General features: G+C 37.3%; 1 pseudogene; it reads left to right on the forward strand.

Moving 5' to 3' along the window:
* The first annotated feature begins 165 nt into the window (after nt 1-165).
* On the forward strand, nt 166-4,388 carry LOC122144651 (annotated as a pseudogene).
* Nucleotides 4,389-13,170: the final 8,782 nt, after the last annotated feature.

Below are 13,170 nucleotides of genomic sequence, written 5' to 3' on the forward strand. Positions count from 1 at the left end.
GAAATATATATATACGAAAAATATAAAAATAAATATAAAAGAGTACAAATATTGCAAATATCGCACATTTCTGCCACTGTCTGAATGAAAGATTTTTATGTTTACAGTTATAGAAATATAACTAGAAGCTATAAAATATTTTGCGGTATTGAATCCTGCAGGCGCGTGCACGGTGTACTACGGCTGACCACTAGCGCTCCTCCAGCGCGCACTAGTGAGGGAAGGGAGTGACACAGACACAATGGGAGGACAGGAACAGCATCAGTAGAGGATTGTCTTAAGATTCCAGGTCTGTCTTTACAATGGATTTCCCCTTCGACGTGAACGCGCTTTTCCCCGAGAGAATTACAGTGCTGGATAACAACTTGAGTGCAGGTCGGAGAGCGCATGGGAGGTAATGTGTGCTGGGAGAGAGATGAGGGGCATCTGTGTGCAGCATGCACTGCTTTTGTCTTGTAACAGTGGTTGACAGTCGTGCATTGTGCTGGGAGTGATATTGCATCTGGTCCAGGTCATCTTTGTCATCTTTTTGCTGTAATGATAAGCCCAGTGTGTTTCTGTATGGAGGGCTTGACGTCAGAGTATGCAAATACTGCTCTGAGTAAAAACCAAATCTGCCATGAGTCTGATTTAATCTGCCATGGGTTTAATCTGACCGATGCTGATTCAGCAAGACAGCCGCAGACTTCACTGTCATCACACAATAAGAAATCTCACCATGCTGCAGATAGATCGATTATAATAAGAATCTGAATGAATGCATTTATTATATTGAATATAAATAAATTTTATAATAATAATACAATACAAATATTTTAAGAATACATTTTATTTGTAATGCACTTTTCTTATTACAAACAAATAATAAATGATATTTAAATAACAATAATAGTTTTACTGAAAAGATGTGTTTGAGCAGTTTCTTAAAGCAATCAAGTGAAGGAGCATTTCTAACAGAAGCAGGTTATGAATTGCATATTTTTTGAGCAATGGAAGGAAAAGCCATTACTCCCATAGATAGATTTATTTATCCATGCGATAAATCTATCATAAATAATATTTATTTATGAATTTTAAAATGAATTTCAAAAAGCACCAAAAATAACTTTGAATATTCAATTTGCCAACATTAAAAAGAAATCAAAATTAGTATTTTTTCATTGACAGATACATTTAATCATTTAGCAGAGGCTTTTATCAAAAATGATTTACAAATTATTGGACAATCACACTAACAAAAAAAGCGACAAGATGTAAGTGCTGTGATAAGTCCCATTTAAACCTGCATATTGTTTTTTTATTAAATTAGAGGCTCTTTAGAAGTTTCCCAACCTTTTGGACACGAGGCTGAATCCAGCTCTTATTCGCAGCTTCTGATTGACATCTGAGTTCCACCTTAAAAGACGCGATGCTTCCGCGTCAGTCTGCTTGTTATTCGCTCTCAACTAGGGACTGTGCTGCTTTTTCTCTTTTTCATGCTTTTTAAGGGATTGTGTTGCTCTTGTGTCTATTTTCAGAATAAAAGAATAAATAAACTATTTTGAAATGCAAATTGCACTGCTTTATATAAGCAAAAATGGCCTAAAAATATAAAGGCACATAAAATATAATTACAGTATTTTTTAATTATTGAACATGTCATCAGTTATACTTAGGGACCGTGTGATTTTTCTCTTATTCATTCATTAAAAAAAAATAATTCAAACAGTTATTACAAATTTTAATATCCCGAGTTGACTAGAGATTATGCCAGCTACAGCTTGGATCCAGCCTCTTCTGAAGACTTCAGATGACCCAACACCAGATGACACACAGCCCTGCAAGGACTCCAGAACATGAAACATGGATGAGTATACCAGATGATCGTCATCATTGTTTTAAAATGCAAATGCATGCGTATTTGTAAATACTGTAAATTGCACTACCTTAAAAACTGTACTTTCTGGATCCAAGCTGTCGCTTTTATGTGCCTTTATATTTTTACAGTCCATTTTTTCTTATACAGCAGTGTTATTTGCATTTCAAAATAGTTTATTATTCTTTTATTCTAAAAATAGACACAAAAGCAACACAATCCCATAAAAAAGCACAAAAAAGCCGCACGGTCCCTAGTTGTGAGTGAATAAGAAGCTGTTTTTTTAAGGTGGAACGGATAGTGTCAATCAGAAGCTGGATTCAGCCTCGTCTTTTTGACTCCAAGGATCACTTTTTGTCAAAGACAATATTCAAAGGCCCTAATATGTAAGCTGATATCTCATGTATAAACTCTAAAATAATAAAATAATATGTGTATATGTCAATTTAATTTGTATCTACATTGATGCATGTTTTTTGTATCAACATTTTAATTAAGATTATATTAATGCAACTACTTACTGGGGCCCCCTGGAAGAGCCATGATTCACAACTGTGACGTAACAACACCCTATTGGCTATTTATAAAAATAGGATAAGCCATTTAATATGTCCCACCCAAATATAATATATTAACACAGGACAAAAACTGCTCTCATTTATATATGTATATTTCATAATATCAGCCACTGACCTTCTTGATATTGGCGTGAGCTATTGAAAAACCTGTTAAAATGTATAGCACAGCTATATATGATTCCAGCTTGTAATCCAAACAGTTATGCATTGTAAATGTGTACGCATCCGTTATGACTTGCATAACTGGAATCATATATGCGAATTCACATTTGACGACATCTGTGTGTGAGATTCCTAACATACCTGGTTTTTGTTCTCCAGACCAGATCCTCTTCTTCAGATCAGCACAGTTATAGATGAGCTGGGCAAAGCCTCCTCTAAGGTGATAATAACTGTCTTTTTGAGCTTGCAGATGTCAGTTTCAGTTTGTCATCATGTCATGTGTGTGTGTGTGTGTGTGTGTATCTCCTCAGGCCCAGCAGCTGCCTGCTCCTATAACCAGTGCTGCAAAGCTCCAGGCCAACAGACACCATCTCTACCTCCTGAAAGATGGAGAACAGAACGGGTTCGCTCTCTTTCTCTGTCCCTCCCTCAGCCTATGCTTCAGATTTAATCTATTTACATGTCAATACAGCTGGGCTCTCTCCTTCCTGTTTTCCCATTTCCATTACATATAAACACATCCTCGTTCTGCTGTTAATAAAAGTGTTTGATTCGCTCTTCCTGTCCTTTTGCTTTACCAGCGGGAGGGGTGTTATTGTTGGATTTCTGAAGGTTGGCTACAAGAAGCTGTTTTTACTTGTAAGAGTTTGCTCATTATTGAGTTGGTAATTAAATCTTGACACATTAGTGATTTAAAGTATGTTGTAATTGCATCCAGGACCAACGGGGGGCGCATTTGGAGACCGAGCCATTGTGTGTGTGCTGGATTTCTATGTGACAGAGACATTGCAGAGACATGGCTACGGGCTCCAGCTCTTTGACTTCATGCTCAAAGTGAGTGTCTGTCAGCAGACAGATTTATTAAAGGACTAGTTTACAGAAAAATCAGTCCAAACCATGTCACTTTTCTTGCTTGCTTGCGTGGAGCACAAAAGGGGATGTTTCAAAGAATGATCATGCTGCTTTTTTACCATGCAATAAAAACAAGCAACAAAAAGCATCATAGAAGTATCATGAAAGTGGTCGATATAATTCATCCTGAAAGTCTGAACAAGCTGGAACGTAATTCTTTATTCTCAGATCATTCCCCCTTCACCATTAAAACTCATTTGCAACTTCACATTTTCAAACTTGCCCCATCAAGACCATTTGTTTTTGTGTGTCGACATTGCTGAATGCGACACAGCAAGGTTGAATTTGCAGAAGTGCAAATAAGATTTGAGCACTATGGTGAAGGGTAAGATTTTGGTTAAAATACTTGTTTTATTCAGATTTCCATTGAATAACTTCATTTAAATCTTGAGTATCTTATATTTTGTGTATTTCTCAGACAAAGAAGTTGCATGGACTGCTTTTCTGCTTTTTTTTTTTTTTTTGAGGCTTGTGTGGAAAAGAGCAGCAGGAACATTTTTCCAAATATCTATTTTTGTGATTTCCAGCTGAGAGGTTGGTGTAAAGACCCATTCGTATTTGCTACTAAGGAAAGAGTCCTGTTTGTATTTTGTGACTCATGTTTTCCTGTCCTGATCATAATCTCTGATTGAACAGCACAAACGGGTGGAGCCTGAACAGATGGCGTACGATAGACCTTCTCCTAAATTCCTGTCATTTCTAGAAAAGCACTATGATCTCAAGAGCAGTGTGCCTCGGTATGATCTCTCTTTTAAAATGAAAGTGCTGCATGGTGCAAAACAATCACGGCCAGTCAGAGCATGTTTGGTGTTACGTGGAGGGCCAGTGAGATTTTTAAAATCTTGTTCCTTTACATTTAATTGAGTCACACCTGGTTATGAGGAACACACGGTTACCCTTCTCAGAAATGCAAACTGTAATCCAGTTTGTATTTGAAACAAACAAGATTACACTACTTGATGAAAACGACTTCATCAGATACTGTAATAACATGTTATGTCTTGGGTGTAAATCCTGATATGGATTATGTGCATGACGTGTGAGCGTTTGTTTTTGCACACAATACAGACTTTATACAATAGTGTTTTCCTCAAAGAATTAGGTGTGTGAATGACCGTTGCAAAACTTGATTGTTATGATGTAATCGTCCAATTTCTTGTCCTGTCACACTCATTCCTCTCAGGTGAATAACTTTGTGGTGTCAGTGGATTCTTCCAGAGTAGATCAGGTAATGCCTGACTGCATCACTGTTCTTCTGTGGGTTTGGAATGTTGTTCTGGATCTGTGCCAGTGTTCAGTGAGTCGTTCTTTCAGGTCAACCTCCCATTCAGCTCATTATAGTACGTGCAAGGCGGCACTGCATTGAAATTCCTCCTCTTTTTCTTTTTCTTTTCTTCCTCAAATTTCTGCAAGTACACCTGACAGTGACAAGGAAATACTGGCCATAAATATTTCTTTTGACCATGAAACTGTATTTTGCATTATTTTAATCCTTGCTGTTATTGTTAACTAAAACATATTTTTCATTAATTGAAATAAATCTGAAAACAAAATAAAATATAAATATTAGATGAAAATCTTAAAAGTAAAAGTTGAAGGAAATTTTGAAGTCGTTTTGAAGTACAAAAATGACTGCAACTAAAACTGAATTAAAATTTAATATAAAATATAAAATAAATAAATAAAAAATAAGTGCATAGTAATTAATAATAAATAATAAAATAAATTAATATAAAAATGTCAAAAGCACAAACAATTATAAAACTAAAAATATAAGCTAATTGAAAATATGAATTATACTATAATAGTATATAATAATACTTAGAAGTAATTAATAAAAATCAAAAAAATATTTATTTAAATCATATGACAGTGGGATTATTTAGTTGTTATTCCCTGCATATTGGTGATAAACACTGTAGTTGTACAACTAATCTATGTCTCTGTAGAACTGCTATTGTCACAAAAACTTTCATCTTGATAGCTTCGGTTTGAGATAAAAACTTTTTTTTTTTCTTTCAGAGATTTGATAAGGATCACCGCGTTCACTTGCATAACTCAGGGCTAGGTTATCATTCTTGTTCTGTATATAGTTATCAGACAACTGGTGAGTAACTTTAGATTGAAATTTAATACAGAAAATAAGTCCAAAGCCTAGTAGTTTCTCTAAAACTTTAACAATATTATTTTGCTGCCTTGCAAACAAATGACATTTTAGACGATTCCACAATTAATTGAAAAATCTGTCTTTGTTGTGCTTGTCCGTAATGCTCATAGCTCTCTTTTGGTTCCTTTATTGTTTAATATTTTTAGTGCTTCTATATTTAAATCAAGTGTATTTGCTGATCTAAATCATGACCTGTTATGTGTTTTCTATGAAAGGAATCTTTGTACCTGCCAAAAACATTTCCAATGCATTTATTCATGTGTATAAATGACTCACCGAGCCTGATCTGGGCTGTTTATACAGTAGTTGATAGCTACACTACACTGGTAGCTATCAACATACAAACAACTCAAAACACTTATTGTTCAAGTGCTTTTGTCTCATGAAATCTATCAAGGAACACCTCCCACCCCTTTGACGGATCAGGGGATGTACGGATTTTTGTAAGGACATTGAATATCTATTGTTCCCCTCCCCAACCCCACAGTGACCCAGCTTCCACCTTACTTATCACTCCCTTATTGTATCCTCAAATCCACTCAATACAGACTCTTCCTCTGCAGACAGAACCCCATAACCTCTGCCCACATCAGTCAGTCCCAGCAACTCACTCCCCTACAAGATCCCTTGCTGTTTCCCCTTTAAAATCCAATTATAGATAAGTGCTATATGTTTTCCCCAAAGTGCAGTGGAATGATAATCGATATATGCATTATGCCCATGGATATAAATATCTGTGAAGAGTGCAGTGTGTGTGCTGTTTAACTGCTTGCTGAACTCTAGACTTATCCTCAACCCGGTTGTTTCCATTGGCTCTTTCTGACCACAATGCTCTTTTTTTTTTTTAAAGCGGTCCAATTGAGAAAAAGTTCCCCCCAAAAAGCCAGAGGGAGAGATCAAACCGTATTCACTGATGGAAAGAGAAGGTGGGTTACTCATAGGCTCACTGTCGTATATTTAACCAGTTGGCACAATACAGACCCTAGTAGCAGACATTAACACCAACTAGCTGAAGACGGACATCATCCAGCCACTGTAATAAATAGTTTCAGCTGGAAACAGGCCTCCCTTTATTTATTAAGTGTTTTGATTTGGTCCATCAGTTACTTTAGAGGCCTCACAATCCAGTCACCAAGTACACAGGTAACAAGGTGGAACAAAAAATCTGTTCTTATTCAGAGCCGGTGTCATTCTTTCAAATACTGGACTGGAATGGCATTTTAATGTTTCATGTGGAAGTGATTCAGATTCCTGAACAAATGACTATTATGAGGCGGTTAGCAGATAGGACAGTTGATGTAGTTTGATTGTCTAACAAGTGATTCTAAAAATTTTTTTGGTGAGTTAAAAACAGAAAAAACTAGTGTAATCAGATTCCTGAACAAATGACTATTACGAGGTGGTTCTTTTTAGTGATTCAGCGGCTTACGGTACAACCAATGAAGTCTGAATGTCGAACAAATGATTGTAATGAATCCTTTTTTCAATGATTTTAAAACATATGACTAGTGTAGTCTGACTCATGAACGAATGACTGTTATGAACCAGTTCTGAATCAGAAACATATAGTGTAACAAATGACTTTTATGAGCCAGTTACATTTAGCCGATCGAAAACATACAAGACAATCAATATAGTGTGATTCCTGAACAAACTCTTTTTAGAGATTCAAAAATGTACAGCACAAACCATGAGGTCTGGTTGTTCGAGTTCTGTTTAGGGAATTATAATTTCACCAGTGTAGTCCAATTGAACAAATGACTCAGCATCAGCTATGAATCAAAAACATACAGCACAACCAGTGTAGTCTAATTTCTGAACTAATGACTGTAATGAGCCAGTTATTTATAGTGAGGCATTGGAATTGACCTATCGGTAAGCCCCTCCCCTCGGTCGCAGATGAGCCAATGGCAGTTGAGTATCAGCTGCACGGAGACCGGACACTCGGACATCTTTAGGTTTCAGTGCCATAGAGAAACATTAGAAGATCCGAAGCTTTCATCGGTGTGATGGTGTTTATGCTACGAAAATGGAAAAACGATGTGCATGGGGTACTTATAACACAGATTCCAGGTATCCTGAGAGGATGGCCAATGGAATTTATTTAAACCATTTCCTAAACCCAAATAAGACTGTCACTAAGCGTTCAACCCCAATTCCAATGACGAAAAAGTTCATTTTCTGGTTGTCATACTCTCATTAAGTTACAATTTTCATCTGCTCAAGCAGAACGTTTATGTCATCTTGTGCTTCAGCAACGTGTCTCTGGCTAAATCCATGCTAACGTAAAAACCTTAATAGCGAACTGTTCTCACGTCATGTACAGTGTAGGTCAAAAACACATAAACGAAGGTTTACATTTCAGTGCCTCTCCATATTAAACTGGTTAAATGTAAATTAATTTAATCTTACCCTGCGGTACATGAATCCTGGATGTTCCAGCAGTAACTAAGGGGGGCGGGCTTACCAACAGATCAACTTCCTTTCACTTTCTTTTCCTTAAAAGTACTAAAAGGATCATAAGTGGAACTGTTGAGGAATCGGTAAGAGGAATCATAATTCATAAATCTTTTTGATTCCACTTCCTCTCTTCCGCAGTGGGTTCGGCAGGAGCAGAGGGCTCTCCCCTGGCCGTTCATTCACCCCGCGGGTCCCCCCCACTCTCCCCGTCTGCTTCCGTCATCTCCGCAATCCCGTTCGCTCAGTGTGGGATCCTCCCCCAGCCGGGCCCCGCTCCGGCCCTCCGCGGCCCCCGGGACCCCCTCCTCCCAGCTCAGCGACAGCTGCAGGGCAAAACGCACCAGGTACACCTCAGCCACACCTCACAGCCAGTTACAGCATTCTTCAGTCTAAATCCAGCACTTTGCTTGCAAATATTTACATTGCCTCCTCTTCGCTTTTTCCATCTGGGGCTTATTTTGGAGGCTGAGAGCATTTGCTTTGTGGGAATGAAAGCGAAGAGACACATAGGTCGCTCATGTTCACTAAGAGCCACTTCCTGTGTTAGATGAGTGCATGGTCGACTTGGCTGCAGGAATGTGAATTCAGCTCATTAGTGCATCATTAGTGTGTCACTGTGTACTGCATACAGCTCAGATACACTGTCTGTTTATTCTTCTAACACGTAAGCAGCCTTGACCACTTTCTTTTGGAGAAGCGCTAAACATTTCTCCTCCTCTCCTCTCTCTTTCTTCTTCTCCTCCTTTCATCTCTGATTATGACATGCTCGTTTTATGCATTGACTTCCCCAATTATGACACGCTCATTTTGTTGTCGAACCCCTCACTTTATTTGATGCGTTTCAACTTTTGTTTCCTTTTAACCACATGCTTTCTCTCTTTATCTCATTCTCTCGTTCCACGCTAGTTCTCTAAATAGATCTAGGCTCAGCTTTCATTGACCCTCAGTCTTTAACTTCATTGTCTTAAACATCTTAGCTAGATTCCAATAAAAAGGAGTAGCTCACCCAGAAATGAAAATTGGCTGAAAATTTACTCAGCTTCAGGCCATCCAAGATGTAAATTAATTTGTTTCTTCATGGGAAACAGATTTGGAGGAAATTAGCATTACATCACTCGCTCACCAATGGATTCTCTTGCAGTGAATGGGTGCCGTCAGAATGAGAGAGTCCAAACAGTTGAAAAAAACATCACAATAATCAACACATCTCCAGTCCATCAATTAACATCTTGTGAAGTTAAAGCTGAAATCCATCAAGATGTTTTTTACCTTCAAACTGTTGCATTCGGCTAAAAATACGAGTCCTCTCTTCATGGTATTTCATAGTATTCATGTTTTAATCAGCTGTTTGGACTCTCATTCTGACGGCACCCATTCACTGCAGAGCAAGTGATGTAATGCTGAATTTCTCCAAATCTGTTCTGATGAAGAAACAAACTCATCTATATCTTAGATGGCCTGAGGCTGAGTAAATTTTCAGAAATTGTTTATTTTTGGGTAAACTATTCTTTTAAAAATAGAGTTCATCCAAACGTAAAAACTGATGTCATTCTTTACTCACACTTTTGTTAATTTTATGTGGAACTCACAAGGAGAATTTTGAAGAATCTTCAGAAGGATGGTGTGAAGATTCTGTAGAATTCTATTTCTATTGAACTTTTTTTTCATTGTTTGACTGAACTAAAACGTTCTGATTTTTGCTTTCTGCCTTGTGAGTGTATGAATGATGAATGATGCCTGTAAAAGTATTTGATAATATTACACATTTGTAATTAAACTGGAATCTCTTTTTGGTCTTTTCCACACCCTTTTCAGTCAGGAGTGTTTTAGATAATAGAATAGAGTTTTTACAGATCAATTTGCTATAGCGTTAACCCTCAACTGTCAAAAAATCCTCTGTCCTGACCAGCAAGTAATAAAAGTTGCCACTGAAAAACTGATAGGTGGTATTATTTAATCACTTGTCAATGAATTCATTTGTCATATAACAGATTACTGTAACAGAACATAAGTTGCTCAGTGTATCATCAGCTTTAGATTCTACACTTAATGGTCAGGAGCTCCTTAGGACCTTGGATTCATTTTTAAGTCCAGATTTTGTCTGGTTCAAAACAACAGCATTTGTTTTTTAAAATAGAAAATATTTAACATTATAAGTTAACTGCCACTTTTGAAACAATATAAAGTTTCTTGCTGAATATATTGAGTTCTTTCTATCTTTTTAAATGATTTTATACTGTAGTTAACAAGATGAACTAAACTCTTGTCTGAACTACATGTGTTCACTGAAATGCCAATTCTGTCAGTCTGTCACAAAATGGCTCAGAATAAATGGTTCTGAGAAACGCTTGCCACTTGCTTTGATATTTAAAGTCCTGAAATATCAGCCATTGCATTTGACTGCAACTCTGATGTCCAAAAGAAAACCAGACGTTAAGTTGCATCATTACACCATACTAGATTTTAATCTGTCGTGAGATTAAAAATCCTCTGTCACATTACACAATCATTTCCTTTGTCCTCTTTCACTGGAATTTATTTTCATACAGTGGTGAGTTTTAAATTTGCGTTGGCAGTTATGTTTAATTACGTTTTATTTTTTATTTGTTCCTTTTTTTCTGTCACATTTATTTTTTTATTGTTCCATTTCTGTCATTTTTTCATTTATTTCTCCGTTTTCACTCTCCTTGTTCCTCTATTGCTGTTGTTTGTCCATTTCCTCATATCCTGTAGCCATCAGGGTCTGGTTGCCAGGAGCAACCTCTACAGTCGCCCTATCAACAGCCGAGAACTCAGGCAGTTTATTGGCGGAAGAGCAAAACCCCTTGAAGCTTCCAGGTAATGCACCATTTGAACCGCAGTCAACCATTTACCACGGCACAATGTGCAGCGTTACGATGGTCCTCAGGAAACCACAGTTGTAAACCATTAGTAGCTGTCCTGTGGTGCTTCCTCGGGGCTGAAAGCAGAGTTCTGTGAGAGAGTGTGTGAGACAAGGGCAGATGCAGAGGAACACAAACACACTTCAGAAAGGTCGGCCTTTTTCTCACATAACCTTTGTGAGAGTCAGTATTGTTTACATGTGAACTGGAAGTGGTATACTGAAGAAAACACCAGGGATTGAGAGACGAGGTAATGACAAGGGCTCCACAGAATCAACGCCCTACAGAATTCCACAGAAAAGCACCGCCGATTTCTGCTGAACTTGTTTATAATGAGGTTTGCTACGCCAAGTATCACTTTTTATTTATAGCTCATGCTGAGGGTTAGGATTTGAGCAAACCATTAACCCAGAGATATACAAACTTGCTGCATTAATTTGTCCCATACTATCATGCTTGTTTTCAGAGCTTAAAAGTATATTTTTTAATGTAGTTTTGCTTGCAGATAGTATGATATATAATGAAATAAAAGGTAGCTTAAGTGCCCTTAAAGAGATTACACTTTCATGACTATATTTCTAAACACACTTAAGTACAATAAAAAAATATACTTTGTAATAATTTAAATTTAAAGTATATTTTATATCGTGATTTATTTAATAATCTTTTGTCATGCTTTAAAAAAAAGACTTATTTTGATGTGTTGATTAGCTTATTAAAGCACGACAAGTATTTTATGATTTTATGATTTTAACATTACTTTGTTATTCGATCTTAGATTTAAGTTCTAATATATTTTAACTGTACCAAATTGCAGTTTCATTACAAATATGTTATAAAAAATATATTTATCTACATACCCAAGTTTCTGTAGAAATGACGTTAAATTAATCTTTTAATTTACCATAAATGTTTGTCACTGCATTCAGCAGTACACTTTAAACATATTTCAATGAAATGACATATAAAGATTTACTTATATCCTGGATCAAAAATGCACTCAAAGTTCAGATAATTGCATTTAATATAATTGAATAAATGTACACTATAAAGCATTTTCATGTAATTGCACTTAAATAGGCAATTAAGTGTTGGAAAACACAACGTTCATTTTTTGCACTTAAGTTGATTTGTAAACATTGATTCTTAAGCTCTTTTTTGTAATGTGTTTTCAGTTCACCAAAATAAATCATTTAAAACCTGGCTTATTCAATATTTAGTTTAATATGCTAATGCTTTCAGCTGCAACTAAAAGTCTAGTATCCTCAGATAAGTTTAACACTTGTCATTTTAACTGTTATTTTGCGTATATTTTCTTTTACAAACAGTGCAAAAAAATGTCACTGAAGTGTGTATGTTCTGTGCAGGCCAAGTTATGATAGGAAATACAGTATGTGCATGTGTCCTACTTTATCTTTTCTTTTTTTTCTGATACAAGTTTGATTTTTGGGGAAGTTGTGGGCCTAGTGGTTAGAGAGTTTGACTCTTAACCCTAAGGTTGTTGGTTTGAGTCTCAGGCCGGCACTACCACAACTGAGGGGCCCTTGAGCCAGGCACCGAGCCCCCAACTGCTCCCCAGGCGCCACAGCATAAATGGCTGCCACTGCTCTCGGGGTGTGTGTTTCAACTGTGTGTGTGCACTTTTAGACGGGTTAAATGCAGAGCACGAATTCTGAGTATGGGTCGACATACTTGGCTGTATGTCACGTCACTTTCACTTTTTACTTTTTTTTTACTTCTCTTCTCTTCTCAGCCTTGGCCTTGTACTTAATTCACTTGAACTGATCTTCTCTGCTGCTCAATGGTGCTTCTTTCTCTCCAGTTTTCATTGTATTTCATCTTCTTTTCCAGACACATCCTCAGGCCAGGTTGTGTGTTCTTTCCGACACTTACCACCCCAAAGAAAAGATCATGTACAGGAACCAGGCCTCCATAACCAGCCTTGGAACGCAGAAGGGAACAAAGCAAGAGCGCGCAGACAGGCCAAAATAGTGTCACAGAACAGAGAAAGGACTGGAGGAGGGGAGGTGGAGCGTGGCTGCGATGGAGAGGGGCGGACGGGAGAGGTGGAATGGTCCTGGACGATGGTTGGCCGGGGGAGAGTCACTGTATGGTCCAGTGGGTCCGACAGCAAACAAGAGTATCGCAGCACAC

The sequence above is a fragment of the Cyprinus carpio genome, unplaced genomic scaffold, assembly GCF_018340385.1.
Source record: "Cyprinus carpio isolate SPL01 unplaced genomic scaffold, ASM1834038v1 S000006747, whole genome shotgun sequence".
NCBI lineage: Eukaryota > Metazoa > Chordata > Actinopteri > Cypriniformes > Cyprinidae > Cyprinus > Cyprinus carpio.